We start from the raw sequence: 26,328 nt of genomic DNA, 5'->3' as shown, positions 1-26,328 counted from the left end.
GTTTATTTGTTCATCTCTCAATCATTATTGTATTGCATTGCATAATCTGTTTTAAAACTACAGTGTTGATCATAAAACATTTAAATCTTACTAAGGCATATTATTGTGAGATATACGCCTGATATTATTATCATTTATTGTAAGCATCAATTCCAAATTTAATTCCAAGGTCAATTTCCTAAATCATATTTTTCTGACTATATGTCAGGCTTTACACTCTAAAAAACTGCTGGGTTGTTTTAACCCAATTTCGGGTCAAATATGGACAAACCCAAACGTTGGATCAAAAATGCAATTTAAAAATGTAACCCAATGGCTGGGTTTGTCCAAAAATTGGGTTAAAACAACCCAGCATTTTTTAGAGTGTACAGGGCTAAGTTTATAAAATGTGAGACATCAACAAACTGGACAAATTTTTATTCGCTACGAGTCATTTTCAGCCCAAATTTCAAGGTCGTAACAGACCTGGGGTGCGTTTCCCGTACAACTATATAGCTCACTGCTTAACTACCATAGTACGATGCATCGTTGGAGAAATCAACTAGCGAGTCACGAGTGTTTCCCGAAACCGAATGTCGTAAAGTATCGTTCAACCACGTTGGTTTATGACGTCTCGCACGTGGTGGACTAATAACTTTTTTTAATTAATCTGTTTGAGATCGAATTAACGCTAGATTTCGTCATATAAGTTACAGACATGGCATCTGAAGACCATTTCAAATTTTTCTCAGTTACTTTGCTTTATTACCAGACTCAATATTTGGCTCGTTCTTACATAGTAGAGCGCGTTCGCACATGCGCAGTCTTCAAAAACGGTGCTTTAAATCTCTTGACAAACTAAAAGACGTAAATTACATTTGTATGTATTCTAAATAAAAAATACGGGTTGTACTGAATGTCAGCTTGCTTATTTTGCTAAAGATAAGGATTTATTCAGTCTACATGTCATGTAAACTAGAAACTCTGCTTCTAACCACAGCTCCAGAGCTGTCGTTGCAACCACACAAGTTTGCGATGCTGTTTGCGAACGTTCGTTGGAACGATGGTTTCGGGAAACACCAAATCGTTGAACTATGCTGATAACGGCGGAACTTGCGATCATAGTTGGCTAACGATGCTTTCGGGAAACGCACCCCTGTATAGGACATTAAGACAGATACTCGGTCAGGCTTATAAAATGATGCTTTACATCATAAGTGTTAGAGATAGTTGTCAAAACAAATATAGCGATTCAGCATATCTGCCCGGGTCGTGGCTCGGCCTGCGGTTCATGGCTGAGGTGTGTTAGATTTACGTCTGAGGATCCTAACCCTTCATCAGTCTTTTCTCATTTCGACAGGTGGCATATTTCACGCGGGACTCATACGAGCACATGTGTGACACTGAGACGTTCAGCATATCCTCCCCTACACATCCAGCAGGTCTGTGCAAACGTGCGCTCCCCACTTTCAGAGAGATTACCAAATCCTCAAGCTCATCCACCGCTCCTTGTGTTCCCGAGATGAAGCAACACAAGCTGTGGAGGTGAGGAACACGTTACATGTGTCCTGGAACAGTCCGGGTCACTTACGGGTCCAGCTGTCTCTCTCATTAGTCCACATATAAACCCAAGCTGCTCGGCACCATGTGATCCAAAGCTGCGGTCTACTGTGTGTTTCCTCCACCGCAGACTCAGCTTTCCTCAAGTGCCGCGATATTTTAGTTTTGGATGTTTACAGTAACATCAAAACTTTATTAAGTTTGAAAGTTACAAATCTTTCAGTAAAGCCAGTTTAAGATATGTCCATGTTGTCGCCTCAATAATACAATTTAAAATGCACACTGTCCATTTTCCATTGTGTTTATACTTGTATATATAAGTTTGAGAAATATGTTTTATTTAGAAAGAACATTTTAAAGTGATTAAAAGTGACACTAAATACATTTATAATGTTACAAAAGATTTCTATTTCAAATAAATGCTGTTCTTTTGATCGGACTATTAAACAAAGAATCAAGAAAAAAATGATCAGTTTCCACAAAATTATAAGCAGCACAACTGTTTTCAACATTGATAACTTTATTAAATGTTTCTCGAGCAGCAAATAATCATATTATACTGATTTCTGAAGGATCATGTGACACTGAAGACTGGAGTAATGATGCTGAAAATCAGCTTTGATCACAGGAATAAATTATATTTTCAGATATATGCAGATAGATAACAAATAATTTAAACAACATTTCACAATATTCCTGTGTTTACTGTATTTTTTGATTAAATAAATGCAGCCTTTGTGAGAGGAGACTTCAAAAACTTGAAATTCAAAATATGTAAAACAATACAAAACGTTCTCACTTAGTTCTCTCTAACATACTCTTCTACTTAGTGTTTATGTGATTTACAGTATGTACAAAGCACTGAATTATCTATTTGCAAAAAAAAAAAAAGTTATGTTGTTATTAAAAGATTTGATGTTAATGGCAGCTGTAATTTAGCATCTTAAAGGCACATGATGTACGATTTTTAGGTTAAAATATCTAAAAATCACTAGAACAATGTTATATATTTTGTTGACTTGTGTACTTGCATTATCCTAAGTGTTTCCAACAGTGTTTAAATCCAGAGAAATCCGCGTTTTTAACCAGGACACGGACCGTGACGTCATATCTGCGTTTCCCTCGATTTCCAGTTTTATACTTTCGTAGAAACCATGCAACCGCCAAAGACACTTTAATATATTATGTTTTATTAGACAGGTGATACATGTATCAACAGAAAACGAATCATTGTTATATAGCTCAACACAGCTAGTCTGAATCGCTTGTTTTCTTGATTTACACGAGAACCGTGTTTTTAGCCTGGTCCTACCAGACTCGTTGTAATCAGTACATTTCATTTGTGCAGAGAGTCTGGCCTCTCTCCATTGACAAGCGTTAGCTTCCTTGTTGGCGGGTAATCTGTTGAAGTTTAAAACTATTGGATCTGCCCACAGCCACACTGGATCTGCCATAGCCAATCGCTAACGTTTGGTCGTGGCGCACGACTAGCGCACAACCTCAACGTCATCGTTCTGACACTCCCTCTGTTCGTTGATTGGACCGGTAAAAAATTGACCGGAGAAAACCCACGAACATACCGCAAACCCACGCGACGTACTGAAGGAAAATGAAAATTGAGCGGAAGTACGTATAAGGGCGGAGCCTAGCAAATTTTTACCATTATCAGCGACAGTTTTGTCAAGTGGCTAGCATAGCATAATCAGAGAGAGTTTTCTCTATCATACAATATCTTTTTTAATTTCATGTCATTTAGCAACACAAGGCATCCCGTTTTTATTAATATGATATTGTAATATCGATCTAGATTACTGCAAAGTGCAATATACCAGCCACCAAACGCACAGAGTAACTTTAAAGGGCACCTATTATGGAATTTTGAAATTTACCTGTCATGTAGTGTGTAACATAGATCTAAGTGAACAAAAACATCCTGCAAAGTTTGAAATATGAAAGTGCACCGTATATAAAGTTATTGTCTTTCAAAAGTAAGAGTCGACTCGGAGTCATTTTTATGAATCGTTAGAAGACCGAAGCTTTTTCTCTGACTAGATGACGTCAACTTGTCAAGTTATTTGAATACGATACGCCCACTTATTGCGCTCCAAGGCCAGGGAAACATCAGGGCGACGAGACGCTGTGTTCTGAAGTGCGACTCAAAAGCCAACTTTTTTCATCTGCCCAAGGAGGAGCATTTGAAGACTAAGTGGCTACAATTCATATATACAACTATACCACAGAAGTATAGTCCGAGCCTTGTGCTTTGTTCGCGCCATTTTGAAGACGATTGCTTTACCAACTTAAATGCACTCAAACTTGGATTCGCGAGCCGCCTGATATTGAAGGTTCAGTTCCAAGTGTATTTGCATCAGCTTCCTCCTCCGTATCACAACCTGTAAGTGTTATTAATAATTGTTGCTTTTATGTTTTATGTAGCATGCTTAATAATTATTTTGTTTGTTGTGTAAGCACCGTTTAGCTTCTAGGTCTTCAATGACAATTGTATTGAGATATGTGAAGTGTTTGTCTTTGTTTTCGGAGTTGTCTTAAAGAATAGAGTAATACCTCGTAGTAACGTAACTGCATTTTTTTTTTTTTTTTTTTTGTAAAAACGTTATGTTTATGCATCGGGCTAACGCAAACAAAGACTGATTGTGCTTTTACAATATGAACTCTGGGCTATGCTCGCTAACATAACATCATATTCTTTATCTTATTTTTAGTTTTTTACTACTACAAACTACAAAGCAGTGGACTATAATCATTATTATAACACGATTTAATTGATAAAAGCATCATTGTACTCAATGACCAATCAACGCAGATTAGCGTCACTCAAAGGAGGGGTTTGGAAAAATGAGTCGTTGAACGAATCATTTGGGAGTCGGTGAGCAAATCAGGTAAAAATAAATGCATATTATACGACAACAAAAGTGTTTTTAGTCATTACATGCATGTAAAACTGTTGTTGGGGACTCCCAAAACAACATTAGGAACATTTTAAATGTCATAATAGGTGCCCTTTAAAACATAACTTTCAACATACTCAAATTCCTTTCCATCGGCATGTGGAGATGAAGACGACAACTACCAAACACAAGGCTGTACACAAATTGCTAATTTAACTAAATAAAGCTGTGTTCAAAATCACAAACTTTATATGTAAATGTTTTCATAAAAATATTTTGTAAGTAATACTTACTTCTGTCTGTATAAAGCAGGTGTGTGTAGTGTGAATGCATCCACCATGTTGGCATTATCCGTTGATGTGGGAATTCTTTGATTTATGGCATACCAACAACAACCACAAAAACTATTTACTCAGGTTCAACTTTCTTGCTTTTTCTCCATGAAGTTTCATGAATTCTGCATATTACTCATTTGACATACTAGGAAAGTAGGCCTATACAGACACAGATGGAGAGAATCCAGATGAAGGCGTACAAACACAACATGAAACAGAACAAGACACTACAAAATAAAAGACGATAGAACATGACACACCAGATGAAATTTCAAACTAAAAGTCCTTCAAAAATGTAATAATAAATACATCAACTGGGGTCACACATGCATTAACCAGCATACAGGTTACAATGACCGAATGAATGAATTTAATCCATCAAATCCAGTCATTTCTAAGTACTCTTCCCCTGCTCAACCTTAAAAGTATGGAAATATCAATTTATAGAAATTTACCATATGGTAATTCCTTTGAAATACATTGGCGGACAATGTAAATACCTCAGTAAATGATGATCAGTAACACGGTATTTATCAAAAACCAAGGTATCACCACTGCTATACATTACAAACGCCTTTCATTGTAAACTGTGACACAGACAGTGCTTGATCTATATAAGTGGGCCTACATAAGCTAAGCCACGCCCGAAAACCCCCACAGGCCAATCGTGGCTTAGCAACCGTAACTAGGCGCGGGAGGTCTCGCAAGCTTTCGAGCGAGGGAAACATGCCGAAGCGTTGTGCGTATGGATTGTGCAAATCTGATACCTGGTATCCTAAAAGTTTGGGACGTCGGGGTGGAATTGTTTTCCTTCCCGAAACCTAAAAGCCGAGGGGAGAAATGCCGGGCGTGGATCAAGCAGTGTGGGACGCCCCGTTCACAACTAAATGTCCACAGGATTAACTAAAACACCTATTGCCTGGAAATAATGACGTTTCTTTGTTCATAATGCATATATTTGAACGTAAAATAAGACGATTAAAGGCAAGACGGAGGCTCACTGACATACTTTAAAATATATTTCAGCATTTTGTTAATCGACGGCCTGAGTAGCTTTACCCCAATGATCGCGGCTCTCCCAGTGTTAGTGTTATGCCACAAGATTTATGGATACACTGTTTGATTTATAATTATTTGATTATTTTCACATTTCACTTACCCTGCTGTGCATGAACATCGCTGTTCCTCAGTTTGTGTGTTTCCCATTTGAATGGTCAGCGTATGAGCGGCTGCTGCTTGCACTGGGACTATAGGCTTTAGGTTCAATTTTGATGAAATTATTCTCTAATCGGTTGCATATTATGTCATGGATATATCCCTCGAATGCATACTGCAGTCCCTTCTGTCTCGCTCTCTCAGATATTTCACCTGTTCGCCAAAAAATACTAATTATCTCCTTGGGAATGTCTGACACCGGTGCATACACACTTTAATAGACGTGCCAGGCATGGAAGCTTGTCAGCCGTAGCAACAGTAACTAAGGAGGGCGGGGCTTAGCGAAGGGTCATTGACAGCATATATTTGGCAAAATTCAATATAAACTCCATCAATCCATCTATTTTCCAAACCGATTGTTCTATGTAAAGAGATATGAAAGAGAAAACCCTAAACTTTCCTCTGGGTGCAATACACACATACACGTATAACTAAACTCTGACTTGATCTAGCCAAGATTTCTTTTCTTTTTTTGCCTTTTTCTGGGAAGTTGTGAGAGTTTGAGATGCTGTATCACTTGTTGAGCTGTGAAATGAATCATTATAATGACTTCAGAGGAGGGCGTCAGATTGTGTCAGCTCTGTCTTATCCAATTCAAGCTGTCAGTACGTGCACATGTAGTCAGCTGAGGATCGAAATACATCTGCCAGCGCACATTTAAGTGAGCGCTGTGTGCGTGTGCATGTCTCTGGGTGTGGGTATAGGTTTTGTCATGTTGCCAGAGTATGAGAACGTGTCAGCTTAGCTACGGTTTCACGTATTGACTGGTTCAGGCACATATTTCTCTGGGCGCTGGGACTCATGTTGAGTGTCTGAGAGACTCTCCTCTTTCACACTGTGACGCAGTGCCAGAGCAGTCAGCCATTGTATTTGTATTGTGAGAACATCTGTTTTATTTACTGGCTAATGGCTGACTCAAGCTTGGAGACTGTAAATGCCATTGCAGACGCAGTGTGTGTGTGTGTGTGTGTCTGCATATATGAGAGGCAGCAAGTTAAAAATGGGGGAGCGAGGGCCAAAGTCTATACATTTGCATTAATTTGGTGTGCTTTATAGCAGTTTGGGTCTACGCACACGACTTTGGCACTTGTGCGATTGCACTCAGCCAGTAGTGTCACTTTACAGCTGCAGAAAATATGCACAGACTTGCACTTTCACCCCGTGTGCATGGCACAGATGTGCTTGTATATCCCAGACTCTGTTAGGCTCCTTAAAACAGAATAATATCTCATTTAGCCAAATGGGATTATCCGCATTTCGAAACACTCCTTGTTTTAAAGCCATTGTGGATGGGGGGACGGGGGGGGGATAAAATATTTTTGGTGAATAGACTGTTTATCTAGCAAAAATATGTTCTAAAAACGTTTTGCAAACGTTGCGTTAAGTTATGAAAATGTGTTCTCTGAATGTTCAAAACGTAAATTTTTTCAAAAGTATTAAAACCTTTTTCTTTCTCATGTGAACTGAGAAATGTCCTTTTTATCATTTTGCAAACATTATGGAATGTTACTTTGGTTACACTTTATTTTAAGGTGTCGTTGTTACAGTGTAATTATATATTTAAGTACTGAGTAATATTAATTACCTACATGTACTAACTATAGGGTTAGGGTAGGATTAGGTTGAGGGTTAGTTGCATGTAATTATGCATAATTTACTGTTACATGTAACATATGTAACAAGGACACTGTAAAATATAGTGTTACCGTTACTTTTCATACATTTCTTGAGCAGCAAATCAGCATATTAGAATGATTTCTGAAGGATCGTGTGATCATGATACTGAAAATTCAGCTTTGGTCACAGGAATAAATGACAGTTTGCAACATATTCATATAGAAAATAACTATTAATATTTCACAATCTTACTGTTTTTGTTGTATTTTTGATCAAAAGGAAGTGTGTGTGTGTGTGTGTGTGTGTGTGTGTGTGTGTGTGTGTGTGTGTGTGTGTGTGTGTGTGTGTGTGTGTGTGTGTGTGTGTGTGTGTGTGTGTGTGTGAGTGTGCGTGCGTGCGTGCGTGCGTGTGTGCGTGCGTACGTGCGTGCAAGCTTGCGTGCGTGCGTGCGTGGTGTGTGCGTGTGTGTGTGTTCCTGATAAACCCTATATTATGGGGAATAAATGTCCCCACAAAGATGGCAATATTTAAAATCCGTGGGACATGTTTAGTGTCTATGAGGAAAACAGCTTATAAATCATAATACAGTAAGTGATGTTTTTTGAAAATGTAAAAATGCAGACAGTTTTCTGTGGTTCGTGTATGGGGAGAGAATGCACAGTATAAAAATCATTATGTCAATGGTCAATATCCCCATAAAACCCCAACAAGGAGAGGAAGAACGATACATATATGTGCATCTGTTTCCGTATACACAGCCATGTGGATTTTTTATTTCTTCATGCATGTTGAGCTTAAATCCGTAGGTGAAAATAGCTATTGGACAAAGTTTTGAATCTGAGATGAATCGGCCAGAAACCTTTTTTTTGTGTGTGTGTGCACATTATTGGTGTCTAGAGACATGAAGCAGCGCTTGCACACAGGCCTGCAGTATCATTTAAGGGGCTTAGGGAAAAAAGCAAAACAGGAACAATAAATGTAAATCTCAGGCCTGTATGCCAGCTGCACACCCGTTTCCTGGAATCAAAGACCTCATCTAGGTAATTCATAATGAGGGAATTATCCAGAGGGTGGACACCAAAAACACCAGAAACGGTATATTACATCCTATAAAAGGGTAAATGCTTTTGTCCAAGGCAGAGGAACAATGCAAGGCCCTAAAAACAGACCACATGCAGATTCTGGACACAACTTCTGTTACAATGCACATTAATCAAACGCTATTTGCAAAATGTATTTAAAGCTGAAGTCTGTCACCAAAAATAATTTGAAAAATGACCATTTTGAAACTGAAATGGGCCACCAATCAGAATCAAGTATTCCAGAGAGACACGTACGATAATGGATTTTAACATTGAAAAAAACACACATGGTGCGAAAAAAGTCAAAGTAAAGTCCTGTTTTCCATCAGCATGTGCTGTTTGCAAACTCTTTTATCTCAATGTGGAAATCAGACAGGCGAAGAGGCAGACAGACACACTGACGGATCCAGTTTCAGCCTCTGCTCAGCTTGTGCCGTTTCACACTGTTGCATCATACGGGCCGAGGCTCCTGTTTCTCTTTGGGGCTCAAAGGACCTGAATGTTGCCAGAAGAAAAGAAGTGCATATACAAAAATACAATTACAGAGTAGCATGAGATCAGTTACAGCTGTTAGCAGGGACAGTGATCACACGGCCGCAATACTGTTCTAATATAAAAGTTAAGCCGTGTTGCATAAACGTCCTTTCACCACTATTGCAAAGCTGTAATTTGTTTGCCGATCAAACATTGTTGGACAGTCACTCAGGTCACTGGAACACTGGTCATTTAAACACATCTGTAACTAATCGCTTTCAGTCCAATACTGACAATCAGTGTCGAACTCCAGTAGCCCCATTAGTGTCTCGTTTCTAAACGAAGAATCAGTGGTGCTGCCCTAATAAATTTGCATTTATGGGTAGTGTCAGTTACATAACATTATCCAAGTGCCTGCAAATGTCTCGAAACACAAACCTTTCTTTTGAAACGATGAGAACCTGATCCCTTCTGCTCGGCGACGCAGAAAACGGCCTCGCTGTAAATCAGGTGTCTTCTGACGGGGGGATGAAGCGATGGCAGACCTGATTACAGCGGCCGAAGAGTCAGTTACCTGATCTGTAGCACATTGTATTTCTGCCATATAAAACCCTTTATGGATCCAAATAATATTTCATCGGCCTTTGGGTGATATAGATCAGTGAATCATGAGGTAGACTTGAACTAAAAGGTATTTATACATACAAAAACTATATATATGTATTCTTTTTTTTTCTAAACAACCGTTAAGCTAGATACATTTATTAATTTAAGATCATAAATAAATTAAAATATTTTTTTTTGCATGAATGCTTTAACCAGCCAGAAGTGAACAATTATTAGCCAGCATTTTTTATATCATATCAGACACCACTCATTGCTCCTTTGCGACCTGGCTTTCATTGCTTTAAAAGTTAGTCCTTTTTTTCATAAAGGTTCATTTTTGATTACATTACTTGACAATGAGCTTTAAATTCATTTAAAAGCTCCATCTATGATTCATTTACGTCTGTGTCATTCTTATTCCCGTACATGTGCTACCAATTATAAAGCAGCGCACAGCGATTACTTGGCTAATCGTTTTTTTTCTCTTTGTCTTACTTTTTTCATAAGACATTGTATGACAAAATTGACATTTGAACCTCTGACTCTTGAACCATGTGACTCCCCTGACTATCCAGACAACACTACAGTTTCAAAGTCATTGTGCATTCCTCATGCTGACCATTGAAAACACATCAGTCCGCAATCTGACCACCGGTCGACGCTTACACACACTGCAACTCAAACAAACTAGCATTTGCCCCCAAAAATGTAAATAAGCTTTTGCAGAGTCGCCGCAAAAATGTAAAAACATCGGAATAGTTAGTTATGCTGAAGTAAACCAAGCAAAAGATCATTGCACCCACACATTAGCATTTCATTAGCTTGACATTATAACCGCAGCTGTTTGCTGAAATTGAAAATAAAAACCTACCTTGTTGGCCTAATTAATAGCTGTCAGCAAGAGTTTAGCTCTGGATCGTATCAAAACAGACTAAGCCCACCTTGTCCACATATATTTAACATTAGCGCTGAGGTAGACTCAAGGTGGATCTGGGTGGCTGCTTTCATTAGCTACGATAATGCATGCGCAGATTGTTTCCATATTCCTGCAAAAGTACATGGACATGCATATTCAATGGCCAAACTATATAGTCCCCCTTTTAATAAATCACGCGGCCACTTCGGGCGAAAAAGAAAAGCCACAGAATTGACCTCTCCCTTGCGTTCAGGTATTTTCCTAGACCTTATAATTAGTCATGTGCGGGTAATGGCTTAGGAAAATATTGGTGACCACGTAAATGGTCATCTGTCTCATTACAATCAATGCACAGCAGTTGTGTTGTTCAGCACTGCGTCGTGTGAGATCCAGAAGCAAAATCAAGGCATTAAAAAGCAAAAATTATTTAGTCTTGCTTTGGGTTAAAAATATCTAAACAGCATTACAACAAGATTAAATATGACAAATATATGTTTTTAATATTATTATTTTTTCTTGTATTAAGTATGAATCTAAAAAAAATCATGCTTAAGTTAATAAAAAAAGAAAGAAAAAAAGAAAAAAAATAGTTAAAAAAATATACATCTTAATTATTATCCTATATATTTTTTTTTTAAATATATAATTTTAAAGGCCTTCTTTTATTATTATAAAACTAGAAAACTAGACAAAAATACAATATTATTTTTCTGCTTTGTGATGCAAATATATGCCCTGATTTTGCATTTTCTTGGCAATTGAATTTATTGTGATTGAAGTATTTTTAGATATTTTTATTGGGGAAAATGCTATGTTTTGCAGCGTGTTTGGCATTGCAATCTCTTCTTAATTCAAATCCAGCGGCTATTTTTGCTCAATAAATCCTGGCCATTTGTATGTATTTTTAAGATATTAAATGTTTATTTGCACATGCAACATATACAGTATATGGAAAGGACAGAGTAAAAAGGTTCATATAAATAAAAATAGATAAACTAGATTTAGCATATACATTGGGTTGCTCGTGTTTTCCACACACACACACACACACACACACACACACACACACACACACACACACACACACACACACACACACTAGGGTGCTGTGTGGACAGAGGCCAGAGGCAGGGCCATCATTAGACAGAAATGAGTGAAAATAAACCTCCTAGGCAGACCCTGGAGGAGCAACTCTTATTATTGCTATTAATAATACAGCTTAGGCGTAACAACCAGAGGTAGCCTCATTTTTAAAAATGATATTTACCCCCATTTTGATGAAGGGGGGCTGCAGGGGTGGCAAAATGGTTCCCACATGTGTGAATGTTAACGCTCTGGTCATTACCCATAAAGACTTGCACAAAGAGAACTTGATTAATTGGCCATGTCCTCTAAGCTCTGGAAAGGCCAGCTCCCAACAATGCAATTATCATCGGCTCGCTGTGTTTATTTGAACGGCAGTGCCAGCCAACACAAAGATGGGCCTGCTTCAATACACACCGAATGCATGAGCATTTTGAAGCATGCTAGTTCATCAAGTGTGCCATACTGCATTCATTAGATGTGAGTGGGTTGTCTGAATATGATATAATTGTCGATCTGTGGCATGTTGTAATGTAGAAGTCTTGGCATGGGCCGTGTCAGGATCCACCGAGTTCTGGATTCAGTCTGCCAAAAACAAGCCCTGGAGGGAGACGCCACCACTGTGAAGGCTGGATGTTACCATTGGCTGTGGTTTAGATTCGGTTCTGAGGTTCCTTTCAAACCCAGTTGCAGTGTGATGGACCAAGACTTGAAGGGAAATAAACACAACTGCTCTGCTAAGTGTCCAACTGATCATGTGCAGCTCTCGGCCTTTGATGGATTTTCACGACCGCACAAACTGGTTCCAGTAATAACTGCATGTTCTGCTTACAAAATACAAACGTATGCTTTGAATTATAACACCGCTCGGATTAATAAAGGCGTCCGTCATGTGTTAATCCTGAAATTGTTCGAAAGGCAATAGCTTCAATCCAGTGTTTTGGCCAACAAACATGTCGTGCTGTTTTCCCAATGTCTTTTGAGGTTCCTAAACATATTTCTCTAAAAGCGCAGAGTCAATATTAGTATGAACTCTGCACAAATAAAACTGATCCTTTCCTCAGTCTATTAAAAATGAATTGTGGAATATTTATGCAGTCTATTTTTACATTTGGCTGAAAATGTAAACCACCTGTTGATGCAAGCCTGGGATGTGAAATGTCGAAAGTGTTATCAAGTGCGAGTGGATTAAATTGACTTATTATAGTCGAGTGTTGTCTCAATGGTTTGCATGTCTTGGCAACTTCACTTCTTATATAATAACTGAAGGAATTGTACACAGTAAACAATGTGAAAACATGGAAGGAAAGCCTTAGTGATGACAAAAAAGGCACAGCACGTTTGTATGACATTGTTTTATAACAGTTAAACAAACAATAAGTTGATATTTGATTCAATATTACCAGTTTCTTTTTTGCTCCACCAAAGAAATTGGTTTCAAACAATGCCACTGGAGAACCGAGCAATACATAGTCGTGTTTCGTTCCTGAATGATTCAGGGTTTTTGAACAAATTGGTTCAGTGACTGATTCAATGGCTCATTCATTAAGATGAGTAAAATGACTCACTCATAACGGCCATGTCAAGGAACCACGCACTACTATAGCATACTTCTACTACTTTCTCCATAGAAAGACAAGGGCTGTGTCCAAAATCACCCAATATAACCTTTAATAGGGCACTTGAGGGGACAGACACTTGTAGCTGTGTCCGAAACCATACACTGTAAAATATATTTTCATTATTTGTAATCACAATTTTTTTTCCTTTGTCAAATCATCTTAGATAAGTTCAGATAACATACTATTTTGAGTTTCTTTTGAATAAACCAATCTCCTTCATTGCATTAACTCAATTGTTTAATTTCAATGAACTCAAATTCTTAAGGCAACCAGGTAACTTACTTTTTTAAGTTAAACCAACAATATTTTTTTACAATCTAGTCGACGTTATCAAGTGCACTCATTCAATCCCACAATGCACTGCAATAACAAATGTACAACTGATGTACGCTCAACGGCTAGAGAATACCCATGATGCACTGTGAGAATAAGCATTTTTTTCAACTGCTTGAACAAATGGTTCTCTGACAGCCACTTGTCGCCACCTACTGGCGTATTGATGTAACCTACAGAAAGAGTCACAAAAAATTGTCCTCGCTGCAGCCTGTAGTGCGATTGCGTTCTGGATTAAACATATAGAGGAGCCTGGTTTGGCGGGAAAATCATGCATCCACTATGTATTGGATTCAATCCAGTACGTCATTGCTCTACAGGCTGCAGAGAGGACAACTTGGAAAAACCCCAATTTATTTATTCATTAATTTGTTTGTGTATGTATGATGGAATAATATATATTCTTCTAATATATATTCTTCTTTTCTTTGCCTCCCTTCTTGTGTTAAAAGTAGAGAAAAAAAATATAAAACTTGACGTGGACCTCAGACAAAGTGCTGTGCATTAGCATGCGGTTAGGCCGACTCACATACTCTGCTAATTCTGTCTGAGGTTCACTGGCAGTTCAGGCTCCACTATCCAGAGATCAAGTGTTAAATAAAGCGTTATAATCTCCACCTCCACTGAAATGGCTTTATGGACACATTCTCGAGGGAGGCCAATAAAATTGTTCTCCATTTTGTGCAACCATCAACAGCTTTAATCATGCATATTAGTTGTCCAATAACTTAAACGTCATCTAATCCCGTAAAAACCTTGTGAAAGCAAAGCCAGTCCTCTCACCTAATTTTACCCCAGTGGATTGCGCAGGCGCCTGGGCAAATTCAAGTTGCGAGGCCTTTGGAAGGAAGAAGAAACAAATGGGGACCAACTGGGAATGGCAAAATTGATACATTTGCTTGAACGGCTGGGTAAATAAATGATTATCATTAAACCCTGTAAAGCCTGACATGTGAATAGTCAGGAAAAAATCTTGAGGGAAAAAGGGCAAGGAAGAAAATATTCAAAATTGTATTCAGAGGCCCAACCTGAGCAACAAAAAAAATGCATTTATTTTTTGTGTGCAGCTGCTGATATTTATGTCCAATTTTTTATTTATTTATGCTGATAGCTTGAAATGTAAAACAATTCGATTTCTATAATAATAAAACAGAGTACTTACAAAATGCATATAAATATCAGTCGTCACGCTATATCTCGAAATATTCTAAGATGATATTTTAAATGCTTTTTTATGACCTTTTAAAACAGATTATGCAATGCAATACAATGATGATTGAGAGATGAACAAATAAACCTTCCTCAAAGGCCTGATGATCATATTTGAGACTCACATTTGAACATGATTTTTTTATTTATTATGTATTGATTATCAAGTAGGCCTAAACCTATAAGTTTCTTCGGTCCAGTCCAGTAAGTGTTCATCTTTAAAAATTAACAATATGAAAGTTATTCTTTCTTTACTTTAGAAATATCAGTACATATTTCACAGCAAAAAGAACCACAATCTGAAGTTTTTTTAAAATATTACTAAAAGGTCTTTAACTTTCTAAAAAAGTCTAAACTATCAATCAGACAACAGTAAGCGTGTAGTAGATTGTGCGCAACAGGTTTGTCTGCAAAGTTTTTATCATGTTGATCATTTGAAGGCCTTGAAATCTGTGTATTAAATATGATATACTAGGGTTGAGAATGATTGCCACTATTAGGCCTATGTCCTGCTTGACGCAAACAAACGCAGGCTCTTTTCTGGGACAATCTGGCAGTTTTGCGAGGGAAGCTGAAGAATGTTGGGGGAAAGTGAGTATTGTGTGCAAGCCACGTTCCCTTATCTCCTCCTCACCCCCGCACTTCCGAACCCCGTCGGAATGGAGCAGTAGGAAGTCACAGAGACATGGCCTCACCGGGAGAGCGCGGCTTAAAGCCCCTCACCAAACACTCGGCTTCCTCTCTCATCCCGGGAATGCCGCTCTCCATCTAGCTTTCGGTGTTTTCTTAAGGAAATAATTAAAACAAGGACAGAGCCCTCACTCCCCTCCGAAGGAAATCATAGCGATATCCCCCCTCCACGCTTTGTTTTATGTGCTTGTAAGTCCGCGGCATTTGGGGGAATTGCTTGCCAGGGATATATATCTCACCGTGAGCTAAGACTTATGATGAACAGTCTGGGCAGCCATTGTTCAAACAAACATTGTTGTTTCTTCTTCTCCCTTTTTTCCCCCTTGGATTTCCTTGTCTTTCTGGTCCTCGCGTCTCGTTGCGCGGTGAAGGTTTGTGTGCCGGACTCACACTGAGCGCTGGCGCACGCGGCGCAGGCATTAGTGTTGATGAGCTCATAGTCAGAGCTCAAGTGCTTTAACGTCTCCATATAAACTGATGCTCGTGCCCGCGGGACATCTGTGCTTTCCTCTCGCTGAGGTGATGCTGAGATCTTACTTAGAGCAGGCGTTTCAATGCATCCCAGAAGAGAAACACATCAAGGGACAGATTACAACTTGTGGTTATTGGGTAGGGAGAAATGCACCGTTGCATGTGATTGAAAGATGCACATGAGAAATTTGGTATGTGTACAAAGAAAATTCCCTACATGGCAGATAAAATTAGTTTTCTGTCAGAAAATCAAACAGAGAAATAACTATCATTGACCATTTCCCACAAAGTTGTAACAACTGTCGAATTTATATTGGGCTAATAACAAAGTTAGGGGAACTGCAAGGAAGCAAGCAACATAATAACATTTGTCTATTTCCCTATCTTACCGGAAAACTTTTACATGCAGGGTTCGGTGGCGATTTCGTATTAATTGGTTTGATATAAATCGTATGCATTCTCATGAGATTGTGTTGCAACATACCCTTCAGCCTTACATTTCCCCATTATGTTTTTTTTTTTTTTTTTTTTAGGATATTATATTTAATGTAGTATATAATATAGCTGTTTGTAAATGTAAAAGTTTCAAAGATCAAAGTACACCATAAATGGATAAAAAATATATTGTTTTCCAAATAAAAGAAGCAATTCTAGACAAGTCATTAGTGATTCCAGTCTTTCTTCCTGCTCAAACCATGTAGGTTTGTAACATATTTGCATAATGCCCATCTATGGCCTTCATTGGCTGAACGAGAACAGTGTCTAACACTGCAGAAACGTCCTGCTCATGTCATGCTTGCGATGGTGGTTCTGGTAACCAAACAGTTTTGGTTCCCATTGACTTCCATTGTGCAAACAAAAGAAAAGTACAATGAAAATCTATTGGAACTGAAACTGTTTGGTTTCCAACGTCTTCTATTAGGTTCCACAGAAGAAAGAAAGTCTTACAGGTTAGGAATAACAAATTATGACAGAGTTTTCATTGTTGGGTGGACTATCCCTTTAAGTGAAAAATGTCCCCTATATGCTTATATTTCTGTTATTGTTTCAAATGACCGAATGCTCATTTCTTTGCATAGTTGCTCTATTTGAGCACTAAGTGGTCGTTTCATGTGGTATTGTCCGAAAGCATTAAGGAATTCTTCAACGTTTTATTGTATCGTCTCAGACATCTAATGGAGAAAGTTTGGGTCAATTGCAAAGGCCCATTATCACCCTTCACACACAGCTGCAGATCAGAGAGTCTTTAATGCATTCAGTGGCCTGGCAATAATACTCCACTCGGTGTTCACAGCAATTGACCCATTAGGTCCAACTGTTTTTATAAACTTTTGAAACATGGCCAATTTCTATACTGCAGGGGCTTTTTGCCGGGTTCGGGGTAGTCACGGTCAGTGCGTGCCTGTGGTCTTCATTAAACGTCCGGGCGTTAAAAGTACAGTCCGGACCCTCTGGAGCAAGCGATAACCACGCCTGAGCAACCCTGCTCTCTGTTCGACCGCGAAACAGTCCAATCTCCTCCGACCTCAGCCACGTATCGCCTCGTGAACCCTGACCCCCACCCTTCTGCAGCACTGAATGCTGGGAGATTTATGGAATCAGTGAGTGTGAATCACAGCGAGATTGTAAAAGGCAGTTTTATAGAGGCTGTGGACCAGAGAGGAGGACAGGGTTCAGTGTGACACACTGTGACATACAATGCTTTGGATTACATTACTGATCAATCATTCTATGCTGAGCTTTAGTCTGTATGTGTGGAAAGGTGACATAAAAGGAGAGGTGTCAAAGTCCATCGTAACCCTTACCAAACTTTAACATCGTTCGTTGTTTGCTGTCCTGTGCCCGCACTTCACCCACAAATAAACACAATCTTTAAGATGCATTTGAAAGACTGGAGATTGTGTGTATTGATACAAATGCACTAAAATAAAAGCATGTTTTTTTTTTTTTTCAATCTGCAACATAAATAAATCAGCACGTAACCACTAGTACAACTACATGATTAAGCTCAAAATTATTGGTTTAAATTTCCATTCACAGTAAATGCTCCTCTGAAAGCGCTGTGTTTGAGTCGATTTTATTTTGTATTTGAAAGCAACCTTCGTCATGAGAACTGTTTATAAATCTGTTGTCAATAAAGAGTAGTGATTATAGGCCTGCGTCGAAAGCTTCATATTGGTATGATAAAGGTCTGAAGGCATCATGACATATCCAAATCCAATGTTAGCTTTACTTTCTGTCTCCTGAGAAACCTTCATCTGGTTGATTTCTAAAGACAGAATCTATAGATGTATCCTTCGCTGCCTTTGATATCCCACAATCTTTTTCTTTGCATTCTGTGACAATTAAGCAAAAAAATAAAGATGGCGTCTGAAAGTTGTGGTTGGTGGTCAGTTTGGGTGACTATTGTAGTATTTAAATATTCACTTAGTTTCACCCAAAGCGTGCTCTTTTCTGCCTTAGATCATTAAACCATCAAGTTGCTTCAGAAGTTTGTCTGAAATCAGTTTTGTGACGTACCTTTGTGCACAAATGCTGCCTAGTCACTGCCTACGTTTTTGGACGCAGCCAAGGTCTCCCTGCAGTTGTCCTCCAAAATAAAAGCTCAATGGTTTAACGTTTGAAAACAAAGAAAGACAACCATAAATGTTAGTATTATAATTTTACTGTTGTTCTGTAAAATAATAATGATGATGATGGTGATAGTAATTATTTTTAGTAACATTTTTATTAATAATAATAACAATTCTGTTGATACTTTTATTTTAACATAATTTTTTATATATTTATTATATCAATTATATATATTATATATGCATGGTCAGATTTCCTTCTTTTTTTCCCGTCTTTAGCTGATCACGTTTGTGACTTGACTTTAAAAAACTGCTTTTAAAACAAAGCAAATGTGATGACTCGTGATGACTTACCAGTCTTGCAGTCTCACCTGTCCTTGCTCAGACGTGGACAGGCTCTGATCTCTCTGTGGCGGCTTGAGGTCCCTGTCAGGCTATTGGACTTCGGGATTCGGGTCAAGTCTCGAGCTCAAGCCCTCCACCAAGGACAGAAAATATGTTATCTCTTATCCAATACAAAGATTATATGAACATGTCAACTCATGAATGTTTTTTAGAGCTGCTTTACAGCAGAATTTAATTCTGTTTGTATCATTGATTCTGGTATTTTCCAGTTTATTACCATGAAGTTGCTTTGAAACAATCTGAATTGTATAAAGCGCTTTATAAATGAAGGTGATTTGACTTGACTAACAAGAACATTACAATGAACTACACAAATTTTAAAACCTCACTTCAAATAATCAAGATATCAAATGATAACCCTACTCTGTCTGTTACACTTCCTCACGTCTGAAATCACTGATCGAGAGAATCTCCTGAACTTCTCCAATCTACAGTAGATCATTTCTAATCCATTAATGCTGTAACATCTGCTCTAACGTGGGCCGTTCAGTTGGATCCAGGGATAGGCACTGGATGATCACTGCATTCTGTACACATTTTAATAAGGAGAGAGCTGGTTAGTCATGACCATGTGACATGGCATCTATGAAAAGAGCATCTAAAACATGATTAATATAAGGTCAAATGTTATGTATCTTTACTTTAAAGGTTCGTTTCTGTGACACTAGAGTGGCACCTAGCGAAATAAATAAAAAATAAGCCTATTTTCAAAAAACCTTGCAAACGTCCACAAACGCAGCTGGTTCTTGTGAAGGCATGTTTCAGATCCAACATATTAGGAATACTTTTAGCTGCGTTGCATTTGAACTTTTGTCTTTCTGAACGGGTGCATGATGATGCTGTGTGGTACTGAAGCGTGCTTTGCAGCGAGTAGCATCACAATGCTCTGTTCCCTTTGATGTTTTCATGACTCGGTTAATCTTTGAAGGCATAAATGCAACCAATTTTGGCTTTCACTTCTGTAACTAAAGCTGAATTTATTTCCCCCATGTTCCTAAACACCCTCAGGCTCCGCCTTCTACAGTAGCCACGCCCCCAAACTCTCGCTATAGGTTGAGCTGAAAAGAGATTGATGGATCTGAGCTGATTTAATGGCACCCGGGAGGCTCAATGTTTACACTTTTGGGCGAGATAAACACTTAGATGGCATACTAATATAGTCAGTGAACAATCAACTGTTAAAAGAATGTATTTTAACACAAACACACAAAAAACGTACAATTTAAAATTGTCACCATTTACTCACCCTCATGTTGTTCCAAGCCTGTATGAGTTTCTTTCTCCTGTTGAACACGAAACAAGATATTTTAAAGAATGTTGTCAATCAATCAGTTGATGGTGGCCAGTGGGGAAAAAATACTATGGAAGTCAATGGCTACTGTCAACATTATTTAAAATATCTTCTTTGGTGTTCAATGGAAGAAAGCAACTTGAGGGTGAGTAAATGACAGACTTTTCTTTTTAGGTTGAACTATCCCTTTAAGGTGTTTTTCAGTTAAAAAAACAAGACAATGCTGTTTAAAATGATGTTACAATTAATAAACTTGATGCCGGAGTGATCGGGCACAGATGATGATGGCTCAGGAACCGGCTCTGGGTCCACATCTGGTGGAGGGACAGAAGGCTCCACAATACAGTGGACTCTACAGTGGCAATAGCTTTCCATACCCGGAATCGAAATCCTTTCCTCTTCCTACATTCTGTAGGTTTTTCTGAAACGAAGAAAAACAATTCAAGGCTAATGAACAATGCAAAGGCAAAGTTTAGACAGCCTCCGTAGTCCCATTTCACCACTTGTTAGCATCCACCTTTTCAAGCAATCATAAGTGGGATAATAATAGTGATTTATTTTATGTCATAGAATAAAATGTGAACGTGTCTTGAGCTTGTGTTCACCGCAGACCTTATTTCAGCCATTTAACCAAAAAAAAAAAACATTTTAAAAAAACCATTGACTTCGGGACGAAGACTAATAGACAATATTAATAATTTTGTAATTTTGAAAGTAAAAAAAAAAAAAAAAACTTATTCAGAGCAGCGCCATGATAGATAAGAAAAATAGAAAATAAGAAAAGTTTTTCGTCCATGGACATTTCTTGGAAAGATTTTTTTGCAGTGTTTTGTCAGCAGAACAATCTAAAAAACACATCAAATCAAAGATGGCGCTGCTGTGAAAAAGGTAAATCATCGCCAACAACCACGAGACACGTTTAACGGTTTCATGGTCACTAACTATTCATATTAAATCAAAGAAATACTGTTTGTATGACAAGGCCTGAACATAGTGTGGGATTATTTTGCGTTTTTTCGGTTTTTGGTGAACCAGTTTGGGTCAGTTTAACCCCCAAAGATCATAATAATTATTAATAATCGAACAAACATCAATTAAAAAACAAAAACATACAAGTTAGGAATATATTGTCCTCCTAGCTCTTGTAATTCATAGACAATAAAAAAGTGAGGTTTCTATGATATTTTGACCACTGAACTTGGAAATGTCCTCAGGTTTCCATTTCAGAAAACTGGTCACCTTACTGTAAACCCATATATATATATATTTATGTGTAAGCTCCTTCAAGGGGCAGTTAACACAAGTTACAAAAATAGCTATACAGAGCGCAAGGGAATAAAACAGAAGGCACGTTTATAGGAGAATTAACTTGCATACTCCATCGCTAATATAAACACTCAATACTCTCGGCAGATTCAACTGATCGGTGCATTATTTTAAAAGCGACATCGTTCCGGTAGTTGCGTGTGAAAAGTTGAACTATTTTAGTTTTCAAAATTGACTCGCATGCTTTTAAATCTCTCACTGCAGGGTGTTATCAGCAAAATCAAGTAATCCAGCCACTTGTGCACAACATATTTTATCTTATGCAACTTCTTTTTAAAGCCGTAATGTGAAATCTCTGTGGAGATGAGAGATTTACAGTCTGACCCCGGTAATTTTGTGTTGCTTTCTCACCCGTACTGTGTCAGCTATAGTTTTAAACACTTCCCTCTCTTCTCCGCTCATCTCCCGGTGTGTCGGCCTGAGTGACTACAGTAATAACAACCCAGCTCGTGCCCTGCCGAGCCCACCACTGTCCCGGGACAGGAAATTAAAGTGAAATACTGAGTCCGAGGCCTGCTAACACACTCTCCTGTGCCAATAAAACAACGCTAACCTGACTGTCATCTTTACAGCCTACACGGCCATTAAGGGGAGTTTTCTGTGTTTCGGAATAAATCACAATGGCAGTGTATGAGGTTTACCTCGCAATGAGATCAGAATGAGAGGAATAATGCAGAGCAGAAAAGCGCTCAGCCGTGAGAGCCATAAAATATGGCTGGCTCGGGTCAAACGCCCCGTCACTCACAGGAGTGCGTCCTGTGGAAGAGTATGGGAATGGTTACAGAGAGTTGTGGAGAAGTGAGCTCTTGCTGCTTTCTGATAATACGTGTCACTAAACTCTTCAGAAATATTCAATCTTTAAATAAAGGGCTGCACGGGGAAGCTTTTAAAGGTAATTGCATCACTCATTTCCTAACACGGTGAGTGTAAATGCCTCAATCATCATTTTTTCAAAAGGTTTTTATAGGTTAAAAGTTATTTTACAAAACTGATCGTAAAAAAATAAAATCATGAATTGTACATCCTGAAGCTAAACTTGAATTGCATGTGATCTGATATTTAAAGTGAGTTACAGTTGTGAGTGTCTGATATCATTTTCATGTTAGTTGCACCAAAATATCAAAATTCATTTTAATTTACAAATTATTAATATGGTTATCAAGTATCTGATTTATTTAACAAATATGACCCTGGATCACAAAACCAGTTTCGAGTCGCACGGGTTGTATTGGTCAAAATTATAGATTTTTCTTTTATGCCAAAAATCATAAGGATATTAAGTAAAGATTATGTTCCATGAAGATATTTTGTACATTTCCTACAGTAAATATATATATTTAAAAACATTTTTTGAGTGAATGCAGCACAATCGTGAACATAAATGCACAACTTTAAAGGAGATTTTCTCAATGTTTAGATTTTTTTGCTCCCTCAGATTCCAGAATGCTGTCCTATCCTAACAAGCTTATTTATTGAGCTTTCAGATGATGTATACATTTCAATTTCCAAACATTTACCCATGTGACTGGTTTTGCAGTCAAGGGTCACAAATAAACTGACAAATTTTTTGACAAATTAGTTTGAAATCGCTGGTGTTTCCAACGCTATCTCACGACCAATTCGTACGAATTTGTACGAGTGATTAAAAGGTGGCTAATTAGGTTTAGGGGCGGGGTCAGGGGTAGGTCATTCGTATGAATTCATACGATTTTGGCAAATCGTAAAATATGTACAATTTAGCAAAAAAACGTACAAATTTGTACGAGTGAGGTTGTATGAATTGGTACGAATTAGCCACCTCGTAAAATTCGTACGAATTGCCGTGAGATCGGGTTGGTGTTTCTGACGTCACAAACTACCTTGTAACCAATCAGATCAATGTGTGATCGTTAACCAGTGGATCTCTGAGCTGAGTGAGTGAGTGGAGGCGGGGCTCATTTGCATATTCATAGCACCATGTATACTAAATGAGGCAAGGGTGTTTAAATCATTTTGTCAAGTCATTTTGGTGATCAAAGATGAGTTTTAAGGGTAAAATGGTTGACTATAGGGGGACTTTTACATTCCCATATAACCAAAGTAGGCTATATTTAAAAAAAAATGTGCATTCAGAGAAAAATTTTAAATAATGTTTTCATAACTTAATGGAAATGTTAGCGAAATATTCTTAGAACATATTTTTGTTGGCTGTGCTACTTATGTGTGACCCCCACCACTTCTTATAAGTATGTAAACTTAGTTACATTCTTGAGATTTCCTGTTATTAGCATGCATATGCAGTATGTCATGTAAGTGAGCACCTCGTATCTCTGGCCAAAGAGCATTATGCGTTCCTGTAAAGTCAGCTCTCTACGTCTAACGTCCGTTATCAAAATCCGCCAGGGCTTTCGAAGATGCCGCACATTGTCAAGAAAACGCCAACTTCTCATTCTCCCTATTAGACAGCTGCATATCATTTGAAACTGAACCCAGACACTGAGCAGTACGAAGGCAAGAGTGACTGAAACACTAGAATGAAACGAGGTTCTGTTAATTCAATGCACGTTGCCCGAACCGCTGGACTTAAGTGAATTTGACTTTTCGTCTTATTTGGGGGAGCACTTTCTTTACGCTCCAGAATAAATCACATCACCTGCAGGACAAAATACCAAATATAGTGTGTCACAGTGGTCTGTCAAAATGCCAGTATATCCAATCTCAGGACCCGACGTGGAGTGCCTGTGCAAAATGACCATACGGCTGAGATCATTTTTTGAGGTAAACGGTGAGTGGGCCATTTCCTGATGAAGAGGCGAGATTCTAGTAACGGACCCATGTTGAAACATTACCCCTAAAAGTAAGAGTTCATGATGACAAAGACTGAAAAACAACCATGGCGAAGCTGAAATGTCTGCCAGAAGCAAAACACATCTAACACACGTCTGTATGGCTCATGAAATCTCATCTGAATATCAAAATAAATAGATTGTGGGATTAATGTCCAAATACCTTATACGATTATATTAATAAAACATGCTAAAATAAACACTGGTGAATATATCTGATCCAGCTTGAGATATTTGGACCAAAACCCAATAATGAAAGCCAGATGGTAGAAACAAATGACTCATGATGCTTGTGTTGACTGTAGAAATACAGGCAGATCGGTGACGAAGTGTAAAACAACGGCATTGTTTACTTGTGGATGAAAATGCCATCAAAGGTAAAACACAGCTATTGTTATGGCAGATATGTACTGTACCTCTCCATTAAATACTGCATTTTGGAAACATTTGCCTCAAAACATAATGTCAACATTGATGTCTGAATGTAGAAGTAAGTAAAATACCTCATTCATCACAATGGCTCTGTTCCAAAACCTATTGAGCTGCCTACAAATCTAGGGCCATTTCAGATCGTATAGGGGCCACCTAACCATAACCATAACCATAACCATAACCATAACCCTAACCCTAACCCTAACCCTAACCCTAACCCTAACCATAACCATAACCCTAACCATAACCATAACCATAACCATAACCCTAACCATAACCATAACCCTAACCCTAACCCTAACCCTAACCATAACCATAACCATAACCATAACCCTAACCATAACCATAACCCTAACCCTAACCATAACCATAACCATAACCCTAACCATAACCATAACCATAACCCTAACCCTAACCCTAACCATAACCATAACCATAACCCTAACCCTAACCGACCCCCGGGCCCAGGCCACCCAATTACAGTCTTCAACAAATATGAATTAACATCTCGTCCTTCGGATAAGACGAGGTCCTGACTCTCTGGGTCATTAATAATCCCAGGATGTAGAATATATTGTTTTACAATGCACAAAATACAACAAATATGGACACATATGGAAAAACTGGAGACTGCGATATATATTCAATATATGTCAATGTATCTGTCAAATATATGTTAAATATGCTTCTCTCTGAACAATGATTTAAAATAACAGTTTCTTCGTGAGTATATTTTAAAAGAATTATATTTTAATAATAATAATTATATATTATATTTTAAAGTAATTTATTCCTGTGATCAAAGCTGAATTTTCAGCATCATTACTCCAGTCTTCAGTGTCACATTACTAACGTAATGATGCTGAAAATTGAAATCTACATCTATATAATAATAATGATACATTCAATATAATATAATAAATATTAATAATTATTATTAACTAAATAAACTGAGCAATCTATGTATTTATTTGTTTATTTGTTGTTTTGATTTGTTTGTTTGTTTGTTTGTTTGTTTGGTTGTTTGGTTGGTTGGTTCTGTTTTATTTGTTTAGTTTTATTTGTTTGTTTGTTTGTTCTTTTGTGTTCTTCTCTTCTCTTTTATTTGTTTGATTGTTTGTTTGTTTGTTTGTTTGGTTGTTTGGTTGGTTGGTTCTGTTTTATTTGTTTAGTTTTATTTGTTTGTTTGTTTGTTCTTTTCTGTTCTTCTCTTCTCTTTTATTTGTTTGTTTGTTTGTTTGTTTGTTTGTTTGTTCTGTTTTATTTGCTTGTTTGTTCTTTTCTCTTCTCTTCTCTTTTATTTGTTTGATTGTTTGTTTGTTTTGTTGTGTTCTGTTTGTTTGTTTGTTCTGTTTAGTTTGTTTGTTTGTTTGTT

Source organism: Phoxinus phoxinus, assembly GCF_949152265.1.
Source record: "Phoxinus phoxinus genome assembly, chromosome: 21".
Lineage (NCBI taxonomy): Eukaryota > Metazoa > Chordata > Actinopteri > Cypriniformes > Leuciscidae > Phoxinus > Phoxinus phoxinus.
Note: the sequence above shows the minus strand (reverse complement) of the source record.